The following is a 17,369-nucleotide window of genomic DNA, read 5'->3' as shown; positions in this document are numbered from 1 at the left end:
TATCCCAAAACAGGTTAAAACCGAGTAAACAGGGTAAAACCGAGAGAAAACATTGATTCAAAGCAGTAAACAGCTATGTTACTCTTTCTAGGGTCAAAATATGTAACAATCCAATGCATTTGACTAATTATAAGAGTTCGGGTTGAATTTGGAGTGTTTAGACACCACTTTTACCCAATTTGTCCCGAAACAGGCTAACACCTAGAAAACATTGATTCGAAGAAGTAAACAGCTTTGATACTGTTTCTAGGGTCAGATTGTGTGACAATCCAATGCATTTTACTAATTTTTAGAGTTCGGGATGAATTTGGAGTGTTTAGACAACCTTTAAACCCGTTTTATCCCAAAACAGGTTAAAACCGAGTAAACAGGGTAAAACCGAGAGAAAACATTGATTCAAAGCAGTAAACAGCTATGTTACTCTTTCTCGGGTCAAAATATGTAACAATCCAATGCATTTGACTAATTATAAGAGTTTGGGTTGAATTTGGAGTGTTTAGACACCACTTTTACCCATTTTGTCCCGAAACAGGCTAAAACCGAGAAAACATTGATTCGAAGAAGTTAACAGCTTTGTTACTGTTTCTAGGGTCAGATTGTGTGACAATCCAATGCATTTTACTAATTTTTAGAGTTCGGGATGAATTTGGAGTGTTTAGACAACCATTAAACCCGTTTTATCCCAAAACATGCTAAAACCGAGTAAACAGGCTAAAACCGAGAGAAAACATTGATTCAAAGCAGTAAACAGCTATGTTACTCTTTCTAGGGTCAAAATATGTAACAATCCAATGCATTTGACTAATTATAAGAGTTCGGGTTGAATTTGGAGTGTTTAGACACCACTTTTACCCATTTTGTCCCGAAACAGGCTAAAACCGAGAAAACATTGATTCGAAGAAGTTAACAGCTTTTTTACTGTTTCTAGGGTCAGATTGTGTGACAATCCAATGCATTTTACTAATTTTTAGAGTTCGGGATGAATTTGGAGTGTTTAGACAACCATTAAACCCGTTTTATCCCAAAACATGCTAAAACCGAGTAAACAGGCTAAAACCGAGAGAAAACATTGATTCAAAGCTTTAAACAGCTATGTTACTCTTTCTAGGGTCAAAATATGTAACAATCCAATGCATTTAACTAATTATAAGAGTTCGGGTTGAATTTGGAGTGTTTAGACACCACTTTTACCCAATTTGTCCCGAAACAGGCTAACACCGAGAAAACATTGATTCGAAGAAGTAAACAGCTTTGTTACTGTTTCTAGGGTCAGAATTTGTGACAATCCAATGCATTTGACTAATTGTTAGAGTTCGGGATGAATTTGGAGTGTTTAGACAACACTTAAATCCATTTTATCCCAAAACAGGTTAAAACCGGGTAAACAGGGTAAAACCGAGAGAAAACATTGATTCGAAGCTGTAAACAGCTATGTTACTCTTTCTAGGGTCAAAATATGTAACAATCCAATGCATTTGACTAATTATAAGAGTTCGGGTTGAATTTGGAGTGTTTAGACACCACTTTTACCCAATTTGTCCCGAAACAGGCTAACACCGAGAAAACATTGATTCGAAGAAGTAAACAGCTTTGTTACTGTTTCTAGGGTCAGAATTTGTGACAATCCAATGCATTTGACTAATTGTTAGAGTTCGGGATGAATTTGGAGTGTTTAGACAACACTTAAATCCATTTTATCCCAAAACAGGCTAAAACCGGGTAAACAGGATAAAACCGAGAGAAAACATTGATTCAAAGCAGTAAACAGCTATGTTGCTCTTTCTAGGGTCAAAATATGTAACAATCCAATGCATTTGACTAATTATAAGAGTTTGGGTTGAATTTGGAGTGTTTAGACAACACTTAAACCCGTTTTATCCCAAAACAGGCTTAAACCGAGAAAACATTGACTCGAAGCAGTAAACAGCTTTTTTAAGGTTTATATGGTCAGAATGTGTGACATTCCAATGCATTTGACTAATTGTAAGAGTTCGGAATGAATTTGGAGTGTTTAGACAACACTTAAACCCATTTTATCCCCAAACAGGCTTAAACCGAGTAAACAGGCTAAAACCGAGAGAAAACATTGATTCAAAGAAGTAAACAGCTATGTTACTCTTTCTCGGGTCAAAATATGTAACAATCCAATGCATTTGACTAATTATAAGAGTTTGGGTTGAATTTGGAGTGTTTAGACACCACTTTTACCCATTTTGTCCCGAAACAGGCTAAAACCGAGAAAACATTGATTCGAAGAAGTTAACAGCTTTGTTACTGTTTCTAGGGTCAGATTGTGTGACAATCCAATGCATTTTACTAATTTTTAGAGTTCGGGATGAATTTGGAGTGTTTAGACAACCCTTAAACCCGTTTTATCCCAAAACAGGTTAAAACCGAGTAGACAGGGTAAAACCGAGAGAAAACATTGATTCAAAGCAGTAAACAGCTATGTTACTCTTTCTAGGGTCAAAATATGTAACAATCCAATGCATTTGACTAATTATAAGAGTTCGGGTTGAATATGGAGTGTTTAGACACCACTTTTACCCAATTTGTCCCGAAACAGGCTAACACCTAGAAAACATTGATTCGAAGAAGTAAACAGCTTTGTTACTGTTTCTAGGGTCAGAATTTGTGACAATCCAATGCATTTGACTAATTGTTAGAGTTCTGGATGAATTTGGAGTGTTTAGACAACACTTAAATCCGTTTTATCCCAAAACTGGCTAAAACCGGGTAAACAGGATAAAACCGAGAGAAAACATTGATTCGAAGCAGTAAACAGCTAGATTACTATTTTTAGGGTCAAAATATGAAACAATCCAATGCATTTGACTAATTATAAGAGTTCGGGTTCAATTTGGAGTGTTTAGACACCACTTTTACCCATTTTGTCCCGAAACAGGCTAACACCGAGAAAACATTGATTCGAAGAAGTAAACAGCTTTGTTACTGTTTCTAGGGTCAGAATTTGTGACAATCCAATGCATTTTACTAATTGTTAGTGTTCGGGATGAATTTGGAGTGTTTAGACAACACTTAAATCCGTTTTATCCCAAAACAGGCTAAAACCGAGTAAACAGGCTAAAACCGAGAGAAAACATTGATTCAAAGAAGTAAACAGCTATGTTACTCTTTCTCGGGTCAAAATATGTAACAATCCAATGCATTTGACTAATTATAAGAGTTTGGGTTGAATTTGGAGTGTTTAGACACCACTTTTACCCATTTTGTCCCGAACCAGGCTAAAACCGAGAAAACATTGATTCGAAGAAGTTAACAGCTTTGTTACTGTTTCTAGGGTCAGATTGTGTGACAATCCAATGCATTTTACTAATTTTTAGAGTTCGGGATGAATTTGGAGTGTTTAGACAACCTTTAAACCCGTTTTATCCCAAAACAGGTTAAAACCGAGTAAACAGGGTAAAACCGAGAGAAAACATTGATTCAAAGCAGTAAACAGCTATGTTACTCTTTCTAGGGTCAAAATATGTAACAATCCAATGCATTTGACTAATTATAAGAGTTCGGGTTGAATTTGGAGTGTTTAGACACCACTTTTACCCATTTTGTCCCGAAACAGGCTAAAACCAAGAAAACATTGATTCGAAGAAGTAAACAGCTTTGATACTGTTTCTAGGGTCAGATTGTGTGACAATCCAATGCATTTTACTAATTTTTAGAGTTCGGGATGAATTTCGAGTGTTTAGACAACCTTTAAACCCGTTTTATCCCAAAACAGGTTAAAACCGAGTAAACAGGGTAAAACCGAGAGAAAACATTGATTCAAAGCAGTAAACAGCTATGTTACTCTTTCTCGGGTCAAAATATGTAACAATCCAATGCATTTGACTAATTATAAGAGTTTGGGTTGAATTTGGAGTGTTTAGACACCACTTTTACCCATTTTGTCCCGAAACAGGCTTAAACCGAGAAAACATTGACTCGAAGCAGTAAACAGCTTTGTTACTGTTTCTAGGGTCAGATTGTGTGACAATCCAATGCATTTTACTAATTGTAAGAGTTCGGAATGAATTTGGAGTGTTTAGACAACACTTAAACCCGTTTTATCCCAAAACAGGTTAAAACCGAGTAAACAGGCTAAAACCGAGAGAAAACATTGATTCAAAGCAGTAAACAGCTATGTTACTCTTTCTAGGGTCAAAATATGTAACAATCCAATGCATTTGACTAATTATAAGAGTTTGGGTTGAATTTGGAGTGTTTAGACACCACTTTTACCCATTTTGTCCCGAAACAGGCTAAAACCGAGAAAACATTGATTCGAAGAAGTTAACAGCTTTGTTACTGTTTCTAGGGTCAGATTGTGTGACAATCCAATGCATTTTACTAATTTTTAGAGTTCGGGATGAATTTGGAGTGTTTAGACAACCTTTAAACCCGTTTTATCCCAAAACAGGTTAAAACCGAGTAAACAGGGTAAAACCGAGAGAAAACATTGATTCAAAGCAGTAAACAGCTATGTTACTCTTTCTAGGGTCAAAATATGTAACAATCCAATGCATTTGACTAATTATAAGAGTTCGGGTTGAATTTGGAGTGTTTAGACACCACTTTTACCCAATTTGTCCCGAAACAGGCTAACACCTAGAAAACATTGATTCGAAGAAGTAAACAGCTTTGTTACTGTTTCTAGGGTCAGATTGTGTGACAATCCAATGCATTTTACTAATTTTTAGAGTTCGGGATGAATTTGGAGTGTTTAGACAACCTTTAAACCCGTTTTATCCCAAAACAGGTTAAAACCGAGTAAACAGGGTAAAACCGAGAGAAAACATTGATTCAAAGCAGTAAACAGCTATGTTACTCTTTCTAGGGTCAAAATATGTAACAATCCAATGCATTTGACTAATTATAAGAGTTCGGGTTGAATTTGGAGTGTTTAGACACCACTTTTACCCAATTTGTCCCGAAACAGGCTAACACCTAGAAAACATTGATTCGAAGAAGTAAACAGCTTTGTTACTGTTTCTAGGGTCAGATTGTGTGACAATCCAATGCATTTTACTAATTTTTAGAGTTCGGGATGAATTTGGAGTGTTTAGACAACCTTTAAACCCGTTTTATCCCAAAACAGGTTAAAACCGAGTAAACAGGGTAAAACCGAGAGAAAACATTGATTCAAAGCAGTAAACAGCTATGTTACTCTTTCTAGGGTCAAAATATGTAACAATCCAATGCATTTGACTAATTATAAGAGTTCGGGTTGAATTTGGAGTGTTTAGACACCACTTTTACCCAATTTGTCCCGAAACAGGCTAACACCTAGAAAACATTGATTCGAAGAAGTAAACAGCTTTGATACTGTTTCTAGGGTCAGATTGTGTGACAATCCAATGCATTTTACTAATTTTTAGAGTTCGGGATGAATTTGGAGTGTTTAGACAACCTTTAAACCCGTTTTATCCCAAAACAGGTTAAAACCGAGTAAACAGGGTAAAACCGAGAGAAAACATTGATTCAAAGCAGTAAACAGCTATGTTACTCTTTCTCGGGTCAAAATATGTAACAATCCAATGCATTTGACTAATTATAAGAGTTTGGGTTGAATTTGGAGTGTTTAGACACCACTTTTACCCATTTTGTCCCGAAACAGGCTAAAACCGAGAAAACATTGATTCGAAGAAGTTAACAGCTTTGTTACTGTTTCTAGGGTCAGATTGTGTGACAATCCAATGCATTTTACTAATTTTTAGAGTTCGGGATGAATTTGGAGTGTTTAGACAACCTTTAGACCCGTTTTATCCCAAAACAGGTTAAAACCGAGTAAACAGGGTAAAACCTATTAGAGAGTAAGGAGGAAGAGAGAGGAGAGGCCGGTAAGGCCGAGCCTTGAAGGAAGAGGAGAAACGGCCGGTAAGGTCGTGTACACCAAGAGAATGGCCGGAGAGGCCATGGGAGGCATGAGAGCGGCCAGTTAGGCCGCGAACAAGAGAAGAAAGGCCGTGAAGGCCCATGGAGGCACATGTGAGATGTGCCAATCTCGTGTCCGTACGGTCAGCCTTCCCTTATGTCCGTACGGTCGTGCTCTTAGGGCTGCTCTCGGTCCATGTGATGGAAAGGCCGAGTTTGAGTGGCTTAGGAGAAGGAAAACGAGGCCTTATAAGAGAGAGAGGCCCATGAAGAAGAAGAAAGGAAATCGCACAAGGAAAAGAAGGAGAGAATCACGTGTGAGATATGGTGAAGGAAGGAAGTCGCTTTCACCAAGTTGAATTGGGATGTCCCTATCACCTTCTTCTTCTCTCTTTGTGTCTAACGGTCATATGACCTTCTTCTCCTATATTAATGTATAATCTCTCATATGTATAACATCACAATATTATCTAATACTAAGAGAATCCGTTTCCCATCTTCTCCTCTCTACACAAGTGTTTATGTTCTTATTAGCAATGTAGAGAGCCTAGGGGTAAACGGTTAGAGGCTGCCCTTAAGGCAGCCTATTCTCTTCCCAAATCTCACCTAAAGTCTTCTTATTTACTCTTTACTAAGCCTTGTTTATGGGGAGTTCATCACAAGTTGATGTTCTCTCCTCCCCCTTGAGAATGAGTTAGTTTGTTGTGGGTAAAGGGGGATTCATTCACCAAGTGTTTGTCTACCCTCTCTTGTGAGCTTTGTCTCATAAATCCCAACATGGTATCAGAGCAGGTTCTGTTCTTGGTGATTCAAACTCATTCTCAAAGTCGTTTTCTTAGGAGTTAGCTTAGTTAAAGTTTTAGACTTTGCTTAGGTGTTAAATCGCTTAGCTTAGTTTCTTTAAAGCTTTAATTTTGCTTTTGTTGATTAAATCGATTCTCTAGCAGCTCATTGTTGAGTAAGCTTGGTCTCTTGTCTTGTTAGAATTTGTAGACCAAGTGTGTGGAAAGAAATCGATTTTACAAGCCCCATCCTTAAGCTTTACCGATTTGGTAATAGCTTTGTTTATTTTGGGATGTGTGGGAAGTGATGAACCATTGAGCAAATTGTGTTGTTCATGGTGAGGATTCACGGTTCTTGTGTGCTTGTATGAGCCACGAAATTCTTAGGATTTAGTTCTCTTAGGATTTAGTTAATTTTCCTCTAAAGGTTTAATTTTGCTTTTGTTAAATTTCCTTTAAAGGCTTAATTACTAAATCGCTACTTCTTCTTCTCAATGTTGAGAAAGCTTTGTTTCTGGCCCTATGGTGTGTCCAGATTCAAGCTTGAAGAAGAGAGAGATCTTAATTTTCGCATCTCATGTCCGCTTGGTCAACTAGACTAAAGCTGTTCAAAGATGCATTCTTTTAACCGTTGGACAATAGGTTGTTCCAAAGGCTTTTGTTGTTTCTTCTTTGCTTGGGACCACGAAAAACATCTTCTATATGTTATTTTCGTGGATCTAAAGCCTTAAGATCTTGGAGAACACTTTGTTTAAGTGATTCTACCATGAGTTAGGTCCAAACCGTTGGAGAAATTAATTTTCCAAACGGTCCATGTGTTTCAGCCATTAAAGCACCAAAGTCTTGTTGAATGTTGGATGCTCTTGGCTGTCAAAGCTTCTGCAAACTCAAGAAAACAGAGTATAACTCTGTCCATAAGAACTCTTGAGCAAATTCTCTATTCTACTCTCCACTCACCTTATACTTCCGCCCATATACTCTACTATACTCTATACTCTTGGTTACTAATTCTCTGGTTACTTATTCTCTAAATTCTATTTTATTTTCAGTAATATTCTATATTCTCTATTCTCTAATCTCTAACAATCTCTTGTTTAGAATCTGTTCCATTGAATTTGGTTTCAGCTTCAGCCTTGAAGATTGTGTGGAGCTCGCCTACTATCTCAAGAAGAAGAAGTGGCGAGGTTGAAGGCTACAAGATAGCCATGAGGAGAGCGCAGCACAATGCCTGGAGTTAGAACCAAGGGCCACCAAGTCTTTGTTAAGCTGGTGGAAGGTGATGAATCAGTCCAAGAGCATGTGTGTTAGTGCCAAGTTGTTGATCGGATGTGCACAATGGTCTTTAGGAAAGGTGATGCACAAGGTTTCAACTGTTGATTGGATGTGCACAAGAACGGTGATGCACAAGGCTTCAACTGAGGTGATGAGGTTTCAGCCCATCATCAAGTAAAGGTTACGGGGGAGATCAAGTGACTTCAGACCGTACCTCACAGATTCTGCTCGGCCACAAGCAAAAGTCTTTACTTAAAGCTCAGCCGAAGCGTCTCAAAGATCGACTCGGACGAAACCCTTCCACTGCGATTCAGCTTCCGCGTTCTTCACAGAAGTTCTAGACCATGGAGTCATCTTGCCAGTGGAAGTGGAATCATACCAATCCGAGCAGCCGTTCGAAAGTTATGTCCGATTCAGTGGGCATATGTCAGTCTGACGATAAAACTGACCGGTTTAAAAACCATGGTTAGAGAAGCGGTCTCAAGGAGGAATTCCAAACCGCATCAGTGATCAACTCTCTCCTTCCTATCCATCAAAACACCATAAAGGCTGTGCTCTAAACTCTACTCTATTTAAATTTCTTAAATTCATTACCTTAGTTCCATTACTAGTCTTTACTCTTTCATAGGTTCTCTTAAATTGTTCTTTAAAATTTTTCTTTGATATTCCTCATAGCAAACACTTATTCTTCTCTTCTTTATCACTTGTTTAAAGGGTAAAGGAGACTATGAGAGCCTCAAAAGAAAATTCGAGAAGTGCAAGCTTGGAGAGATCATATGAAGTGAGTTCAAGGCAAGAAGGGCTAATGAGTGTAGCGGTTCAAAGGCCTGAAGAGAAGAGAGCTGGTTCTTGACAAACCAAGATCAATGGGACATCAAGGACCGTGGAAACTACACTCTTTTTACTTAACAAAGTTTTTCCCAAGTGGTTTTCTTTGTTAAGGTTTTTAATGAGGTAGTCGACACGAGTCCACCCTTGATCTTTGGTCCCCATGGTGCCCTGCAGATCAAGCGTGCGGGGGAGTATTAGAGAGTAAGGAGGAAGAGAGAGGAGAGGCCGGTAAGGCCGAGCCTTGAAGGAAGAGGAGAAACGGCCGGTAAGGTCGTGTACACCAAGAGAATGGCCGGAGAGGCCATGGGAGGCATGAGAGCGGCCAGTTAGGCCGCGAACAAGAGAAGAAAGGCCGTGAAGGCCCATGGAGGCACATGTGAGATGTGCCAATCTCGTGTCCGTACGGTCAGCCTTCCCTTATGTCCGTACGGTCGTGCTCTTAGGGCTGCTCTCGGTCCATGTGATGGAAAGGCCGAGTTTGAGTGGCTTAGGAGAAGGAAAACGAGGCCTTATAAGAGAGAGAGGCCCATGAAGAAGAAGAAAGGAAATCGCACAAGGAAAAGAAGGAGAGAATCACGTGTGAGATATGGTGAAGGAAGGAAGTCGCTTTCACCAAGTTGAATTGGGATGTCCCTATCACCTTCTTCTTCTCTCTTTGTGTCTAACGGTCATATGACCTTCTTCTCCTATATTAATGTATAATCTCTCATATGTATAACATCACAATATTATCTAATACTAAGAGAATCCGTTTCCCATCTTCTCCTCTCTACACAAGTGTTTATGTTCTTATTAGCAATGTAGAGAGCCTAGGGGTAAACGGTTAGAGGCTGCCCTTAAGGCAGCCTATTCTCTTCCCAAATCTCACCTAAAGTCTTCTTATTTACTCTTTACTAAGCCTTGTTTATGGGGAGTTCATCACAAGTTGATGTTCTCTCCTCCCCCTTGAGAATGAGTTAGTTTGTTGTGGGTAAAGGGGGATTCATTCACCAAGTGTTTGTCTACCCTCTCTTGTGAGCTTTGTCTCATAAATCCCAACAAAACCGAGAGAAAACATTGATTCAAAGCAGTAAACAGCTATGTTACTCTTTCTAGGGTCAAAATATGTAACAATCCAATGCATTTGACTAATTATAAGAGTTCGGGTTGAATTTGGAGTGTTTAGACACCACTTTTACCCATTTTGTCCCGAAACAGGCTAAAACCGAGAAAACATTGATTCGAAGAAGTTAACAGCTTTTTTACTGTTTCTAGGGTCAGATTGTGTGACAATCCAATGCATTTTACTAATTTTTAGAGTTCGGGATGAATTTGGAGTGTTTAGACAACCATTAAACCCGTTTTATCCCAAAACATGCTAAAACCGAGTAAACAGGCTAAAACCGAGAGAAAACATTGATTCAAAGCTTTAAACAGCTATGTTACTCTTTCTAGGGTCAAAATATGTAACAATCCAATGCATTTGACTAATTATAAGAGTTCGGGTTGAATTTGGAGTGTTTAGACACCACTTTTACCCAATTTGTCCCGAAACAGGCTAACACCGAGAAAACATTGATTCGAAGAAGTAAACAGCTTTGTTACTGTTTCTAGGGTCAGAATTTGTGACAATCCAATGCATTTGACTAATTGTTAGAGTTCGGGATGAATTTGGAGTGTTTAGACAACACTTAAATCCATTTTATCCCAAAACAGGTTAAAACCGGGTAAACAGGGTAAAACCGAGAGAAAACATTGATTCGAAGCTGTAAACAGCTATGTTACTCTTTCTAGGGTCAAAATATGTAACAATCCAATGCATTTGACTAATTATAAGAGTTCGGGTTGAATTTGGAGTGTTTAGACACCACTTTTACCCAATTTGTCCCGAAACAGGCTAACACCGAGAAAACATTGATTCGAAGAAGTAAACAGCTTTGTTACTGTTTCTAGGGTCAGAATTTGTGACAATCCAATGCATTTGACTAATTGTTAGAGTTCGGGATGAATTTGGAGTGTTTAGACAACACTTAAATCCATTTTATCCCAAAACAGGCTAAAACCGGGTAAACAGGATAAAACCGAGAGAAAACATTGATTCAAAGCAGTAAACAGCTATGTTGCTCTTTCTAGGGTCAAAATATGTAACAATCCAATGCATTTGACTAATTATAAGAGTTTGGGTTGAATTTGGAGTGTTTAGACACCACTTTTACCCATTTTGTCCCGAAACAGGCTAAAACCGAGAAAACATTGATTCGAAGAAGTTAACAGCTTTGTTACTGTTTCTAGGGTCAGATTGTGTGACAATCCAATGCATTTTACTAATTTTTAGAGTTCGGGATGAATTTGGAGTGTTTAGACAACCCTTAAACCCGTTTTATCCCAAAACAGGTTAAAACCGAGTAGACAGGGTAAAACCGAGAGAAAACATTGATTCAAAGCAGTAAACAGCTATGTTACTCTTTCTAGGGTCAAAATATGTAACAATCCAATGCATTTGACTAATTATAAGAGTTCGGGTTGAATATGGAGTGTTTAGACACCACTTTTACCCAATTTGTCCCGAAACAGGCTAACACCTAGAAAACATTGATTCGAAGAAGTAAACAGCTTTGTTACTGTTTCTAGGGTCAGAATTTGTGACAATCCAATGCATTTGACTAATTGTTAGAGTTCTGGATGAATTTGGAGTGTTTAGACAACACTTAAATCCGTTTTATCCCAAAACTGGCTAAAACCGGGTAAACAGGATAAAACCGAGAGAAAACATTGATTCGAAGCAGTAAACAGCTAGATTACTATTTTTAGGGTCAAAATATGAAACAATCCAATGCATTTGACTAATTATAAGAGTTCGGGTTCAATTTGGAGTGTTTAGACACCACTTTTACCCATTTTGTCCCGAAACAGGCTAACACCGAGAAAACATTGATTCGAAGAAGTAAACAGCTTTGTTACTGTTTCTAGGGTCAGAATTTGTGACAATCCAATGCATTTTACTAATTGTTAGTGTTCGGGATGAATTTGGAGTGTTTAGACAACACTTAAATCCGTTTTATCCCAAAACAGGCTAAAACCGAGTAAACAGGCTAAAACCGAGAGAAAACATTGATTCAAAGAAGTAAACAGCTATGTTACTCTTTCTCGGGTCAAAATATGTAACAATCCAATGCATTTGACTAATTATAAGAGTTTGGGTTGAATTTGGAGTGTTTAGACACCACTTTTACCCATTTTGTCCCGAACCAGGCTAAAACCGAGAAAACATTGATTCGAAGAAGTTAACAGCTTTGTTACTGTTTCTAGGGTCAGATTGTGTGACAATCCAATGCATTTTACTAATTTTTAGAGTTCGGGATGAATTTCGAGTGTTTAGACAACCTTTAAACCCGTTTTATCCCAAAACAGGTTAAAACCGAGTAAACAGGGTAAAACCGAGAGAAAACATTGATTCAAAGCAGTAAACAGCTATGTTACTCTTTCTAGGGTCAAAATATGTAACAATCCAATGCATTTGACTAATTATAAGAGTTCGGGTTGAATTTGGAGTGTTTAGACAACACTTAAACCCGTTTTATCCCAAAACAGGCTTAAACCGAGAAAACATTGACTCGAAGCAGTAAACAGCTTTTTTAAGGTTTATATGGTCAGAATGTGTGACATTCCAATGCATTTGACTAATTGTAAGAGTTCGGAATGAATTTGGAGTGGTTAGACAACACTTAAACCCGTTTTATCCCCAAACAGGCTTAAACCGAGTAAACAGGCTAAAACCGAGAGAAAACATTGATTCAAAGAAGTAAACAGCTATGTTACTCTTTCTCGGGTCAAAATATGTAACAATCCAATGCATTTGACTAATTATAAGAGTTTGGGTTGAATTTGGAGTGTTTAGACACCACTTTTACCCATTTTGTCCCGAAACAGGCTAAAACCGAGAAAACATTGATTCGAAGAAGTTAACAGCTTTGTTACTGTTTCTAGGGTCAGATTGTGTGACAATCCAATGCATTTTACTAATTTTTAGAGTTCGGGATGAATTTGGAGTGTTTAGACAACCCTTAAACCCGTTTTATCCAAAAACAGGTTAAAACCGAGTAAACAGGGTAAAACCGAGAGAAAACATTGATTCAAAGCAGTAAACAGCTATGTTACTCTTTCTAGGGTCAAAATATGTAACAATCCAATGCATTTGACTAATTATAAGAGTTCGGGTTGAATATGGAGTGTTTAGACACCACTTTTACCCAATTTGTCCCAAAACAGGCTAACACCTAGAAAACATTGATTCGAAGAAGTAAACAGCTTTGTTACTGTTTCTAGGGTCAGAATTTGTGACAATCCAATGCATTTGACTAATTGTTAGAGTTCAGGATGAATTTGGAGTGTTTACACAACACTTAAATCCGTTTTATCCCAAAACTGGCTAAAACCGGGTAAACAGGATGAAACCGAGAGAAAACATTGATTCGAAGCAGTAAACAGCTAGATTACTATTTTTAGGGTCAAAATATGAAACAATCCAATGCATTTGACTAATTATAAGAGTTCGGGTTCAATTTGGAGTGTTTAGACACCACTTTTACCCATTTTGTCCCGAAACAGGCTAACACCGAGAAAACATTGATTCGAAGAAGTAAACAGCTTTGTTACTGTTTCTAGGGTCAGAATTTGTGACAATCCAATGCGTTTTACTAATTGTTAGTGTTCGGGATGAATTTGGAGTGTTTAGACAACACTTAAATCCGTTTTATCCCAAAACAGGCTAAAATCGAGTAAACAGGCTAAAACCGAGAGAAAACATTGATTCAAAGAAGTAAACAGCTATGTTACTCTTTCTCGGGTCAAAATATGTAACAATCCAATGCATTTGACTAATTATAAGAGTTTGGGTTGAATTTGGAGTGTTTAGACACCACTTTTACCCATTTTGTCCCGAACCAGGCTAAAACCGAGAAAACATTGATTCGAAGAAGTTAACAGCTTTATTACTGTTTCTAGGGTCAGATTGTGTGACAATCCAATGCATTTTACTAATTTTTAGAGTTCGGGATGAATTTGGAGTGTTTAGACAACCTTTAAACCTGTTTTATCCCAAAACAGGTTAAAACCGAGTAAACAGGGTAAAACCGAGAGAAAACATTGATTCAAAGCAGTAAACAGCTATGTTACTCTTTCTCGGGTCAAAATATGTAACAATCCAATGCATTTGACTAATTATAAGAGTTTGGGTTGAATTTGGAGTGTTTAGACACCACTTTTACCCATTTTGTCCCGAACCAGGCTAAAACCGAGAAAACATTGATTCGAAGAAGTAAACAGCTTTGTTACTGTTTCTAGGGTCAGATTGTGTGACAATCCAATGCATTTTACTAATTTTTAGAGTTCGGGATGAATTTGGAGTGTTTAGACAACCTTTAAACCTGTTTTATCCCAAAACAGGTTAAAACCGAGTAAACAGGGTAAAACCGAGAGAAAACATTGATTCAAAGCAGTAAACAGCTATGTTACTCTTTCTCGGGTCAAAATATGTAACAATCCAATGCATTTGACTAATTATAAGAGTTTGGGTTGAATTTGGAGTGTTTAGACACCACTTTTACCCATTTTGTCCCGAACCAGGCTAAAACCGAGAAAACATTGATTCGAAGAAGTTAACAGCTTTGTTACTGTTTCTAGGGTCAGATTGTGTGACAATCCAATGCATTTTACTAATTTTTAGAGTTCGGGATGAATTTGGAGTGTTTAGACAACCCTTATATTAGAGAGTAAGGAGGAAGAGAGAGGAGAGGCCGGTAAGGCCGAGCCTTGAAGGAAGAGGAGAAACGGCCGGTAAGGTCGTGTACACCAAGAGAATGGCCGGAGAGGCCATGGGAGGCATGAGAGCGGCCAGTTAGGCCGCGAACAAGAGAAGAAAGGCCGTGAAGGCCCATGGAGGCACATGTGAGATGTGCCAATCTCGTGTCCGTACGGTCAGCCTTCCCTTATGTCCGTACGGTCGTGCTCTTAGGGCTGCTCTCGGTCCATGTGATGGAAAGGCCGAGTTTGAGTGGCTTAGGAGAAGGAAAACGAGGCCTTATAAGAGAGAGAGGCCCATGAAGAAGAAGAAAGGAAATCGCACAAGGAAAAGAAGGAGAGAATCACGTGTGAGATATGGTGAAGGAAGGAAGTCGCTTTCACCAAGTTGAATTGGGATGTCCCTATCACCTTCTTCTTCTCTCTTTGTGTCTAACGGTCATATGACCTTCTTCTCCTATATTAATGTATAATCTCTCATATGTATAACATCACAATATTATCTAATACTAAGAGAATCCGTTTCCCATCTTCTCCTCTCTACACAAGTGTTTATGTTCTTATTAGCAATGTAGAGAGCCTAGGGGTAAACGGTTAGAGGCTGCCCTTAAGGCAGCCTATTCTCTTCCCAAATCTCACCTAAAGTCTTCTTATTTACTCTTTACTAAGCCTTGTTTATGGGGAGTTCATCACAAGTTGATGTTCTCTCCTCCCCCTTGAGAATGAGTTAGTTTGTTGTGGGTAAAGGGGGATTCATTCACCAAGTGTTTGTCTACCCTCTCTTGTGAGCTTTGTCTCATAAATCCCAACATGGTATCAGAGCAGGTTCTGTTCTTGGTGTTTTAAACTCATTCTCAAAGTCGTTTTCTTAGGAGTTAGCTTAGTTAAAGTTTTAGACTTTGCTTAGGTGTTAAATCGCTTAGCTTAGTTTCTTTAAAGCTTTAATTTTGCTTTTGTTGATTAAATCGATTCTCTAGCAGCTCATTGTTGAGTAAGCTTGGTCTCTTGTCTTGTTAGAATTTGTAGACCAAGTGTGTGGAAAGAAATCGATTTTACAAGCCCCATCCTTAAGCTTTACCGATTTGGTAATAGCTTTGTTTATTTTGGGATGTGTGGGAAGTGATGAACCATTGAGCAAATTGTGTTGTTCATGGTGAGGATTCACGGTTCTTGTGTGCTTGTATGAGCCACGAAATTCTTAGGATTTAGTTCTCTTAGGATTTAGTTAATTTTCCTCTAAAGGTTTAATTTTGCTTTTGTTAAATTTCCTTTAAAGGCTTAATTACTAAATCGCTTCTTCTTCTTCTCAAGGTTGAGAAAGCTTTGTTTCTGGCCATATGGTGTGTCCAGATTCGAATTTGAGGAAGAGAGAGACTTTATTTTAGCATGTATAGCCCGCTTGGTCAAATAGATTCAAGTTGGTTCAAGATGCATTCTTTTAACCGTTGGACAATAGGTTGTTCCAAAGGCTTTTGTTGTTTCTTCTTTGCTTGGGACCACGAAAAACATCTTCTATATGTTATCTTCGTGGATCTAAAGCCTGAATCTCTTGGAGAACACTCTGTTTTAGGTGATTCTACCATGAGTTTTGTTGTTAAACCGTGGGAAACTCAAAATCCCATGGTCCTTAGAAGTTGCAGCCGCTAAACTCCCATGTTCTTGAGTAAACAAACACCATAGTGTGATACTCCCTAAAGTTCTGGGTTGTTCAAGGCTGTTTTCAAAGCTTGTTTCAACTCAAGAAAAACAGAGTTAATCTCTGTCCATAAGAACTCTTGAGCAAATTCTCTATTCTACTCACCATTCTCTTATACTTCCGCCATTATTCTCTTTAATTCTCTAATTCTTGGTTACTTATTCTCTAAATTCTATTTTATTTTCAGTAATATTCTATATTCTCTATTCTCTAATCTCTAACAATCTCTTGTTTAGAATCTGTTCCATTGAATTTGGTTTCAGCTTCAGCCTTGAAGATTGTGTGGAGCTCGCCTACTATCTCAAGAAGAAGAAGTGGCGAGGTTGAAGGCTACAAGATAGCCATGAGGAGAGCGCAGCACAATGCCTGGAGTTAGAACCAAGGGCCACCAAGTCTTTGTTAAGCTGGTGGAATGTGATGAATCAGTCCAAGAGCATGTGTGTTAGTGCCAAGTTGTTGATCGGATGTGCACAATGGTCTTTAAGAAAGGTGATGCACAAGGTTTCAACTGTTGATCGGATGTGCACAAGAACGGTGATGCACAAGGTTTCAACTGAGGTGATGAGGTTTCAGCCCATCATCAAGTAAAGGTTACGGGGGAGATCAACTATCAAGTGACTTCAGACCGTACCTCACAGATTCTGCTCGGCCACAAGCAAAAGTTTTTACTTAAAGCTCAGCCGAAGCGTCTCAAAGATCGACTCGGACGAAACCCTTCCACTGCGATTCAGCTTCCGCGTTCTTCACAGAAGTTCTAGACCATGGAGTCATCTTGCCAGTGGAAGTGGAATCATACCAATCCGAGCAGCCGTTCGAAAGTTATGTCCGATTCAGTGGGCATATGTCAGTCTGACGATAAAACTGACCGGTTTAAAAACCATGGTTAGAGAAGCGGTCTCAAGGAGGAATTCCAAACCGCATCAGTGATCAACTCTCTCCTTCCTATCCATCAAAACACCATAAAGGCTGTGCTCTAAACTCTACTCTATTTAAATTTCTTAAATTCATTACCTTAGTTCCATTACTAGTCTTTACTCTTTCATAGGTTCTCTTAAATTGTTCTTTAAAATTTTTCTTTGATATTCCTCATAGCAAACACTTATTCTTCTCTTCTTTATCACTTGTTTAAAGGGTAA

The sequence above is a fragment of the Camelina sativa genome, chromosome 4 (genome assembly GCF_030686135.1).
Source record: "Camelina sativa cultivar CO46 ecotype springtype chromosome 4, ASM3068613v1".
NCBI lineage: Eukaryota > Viridiplantae > Streptophyta > Magnoliopsida > Brassicales > Brassicaceae > Camelina > Camelina sativa.
Note: the sequence above shows the minus strand (reverse complement) of the source record.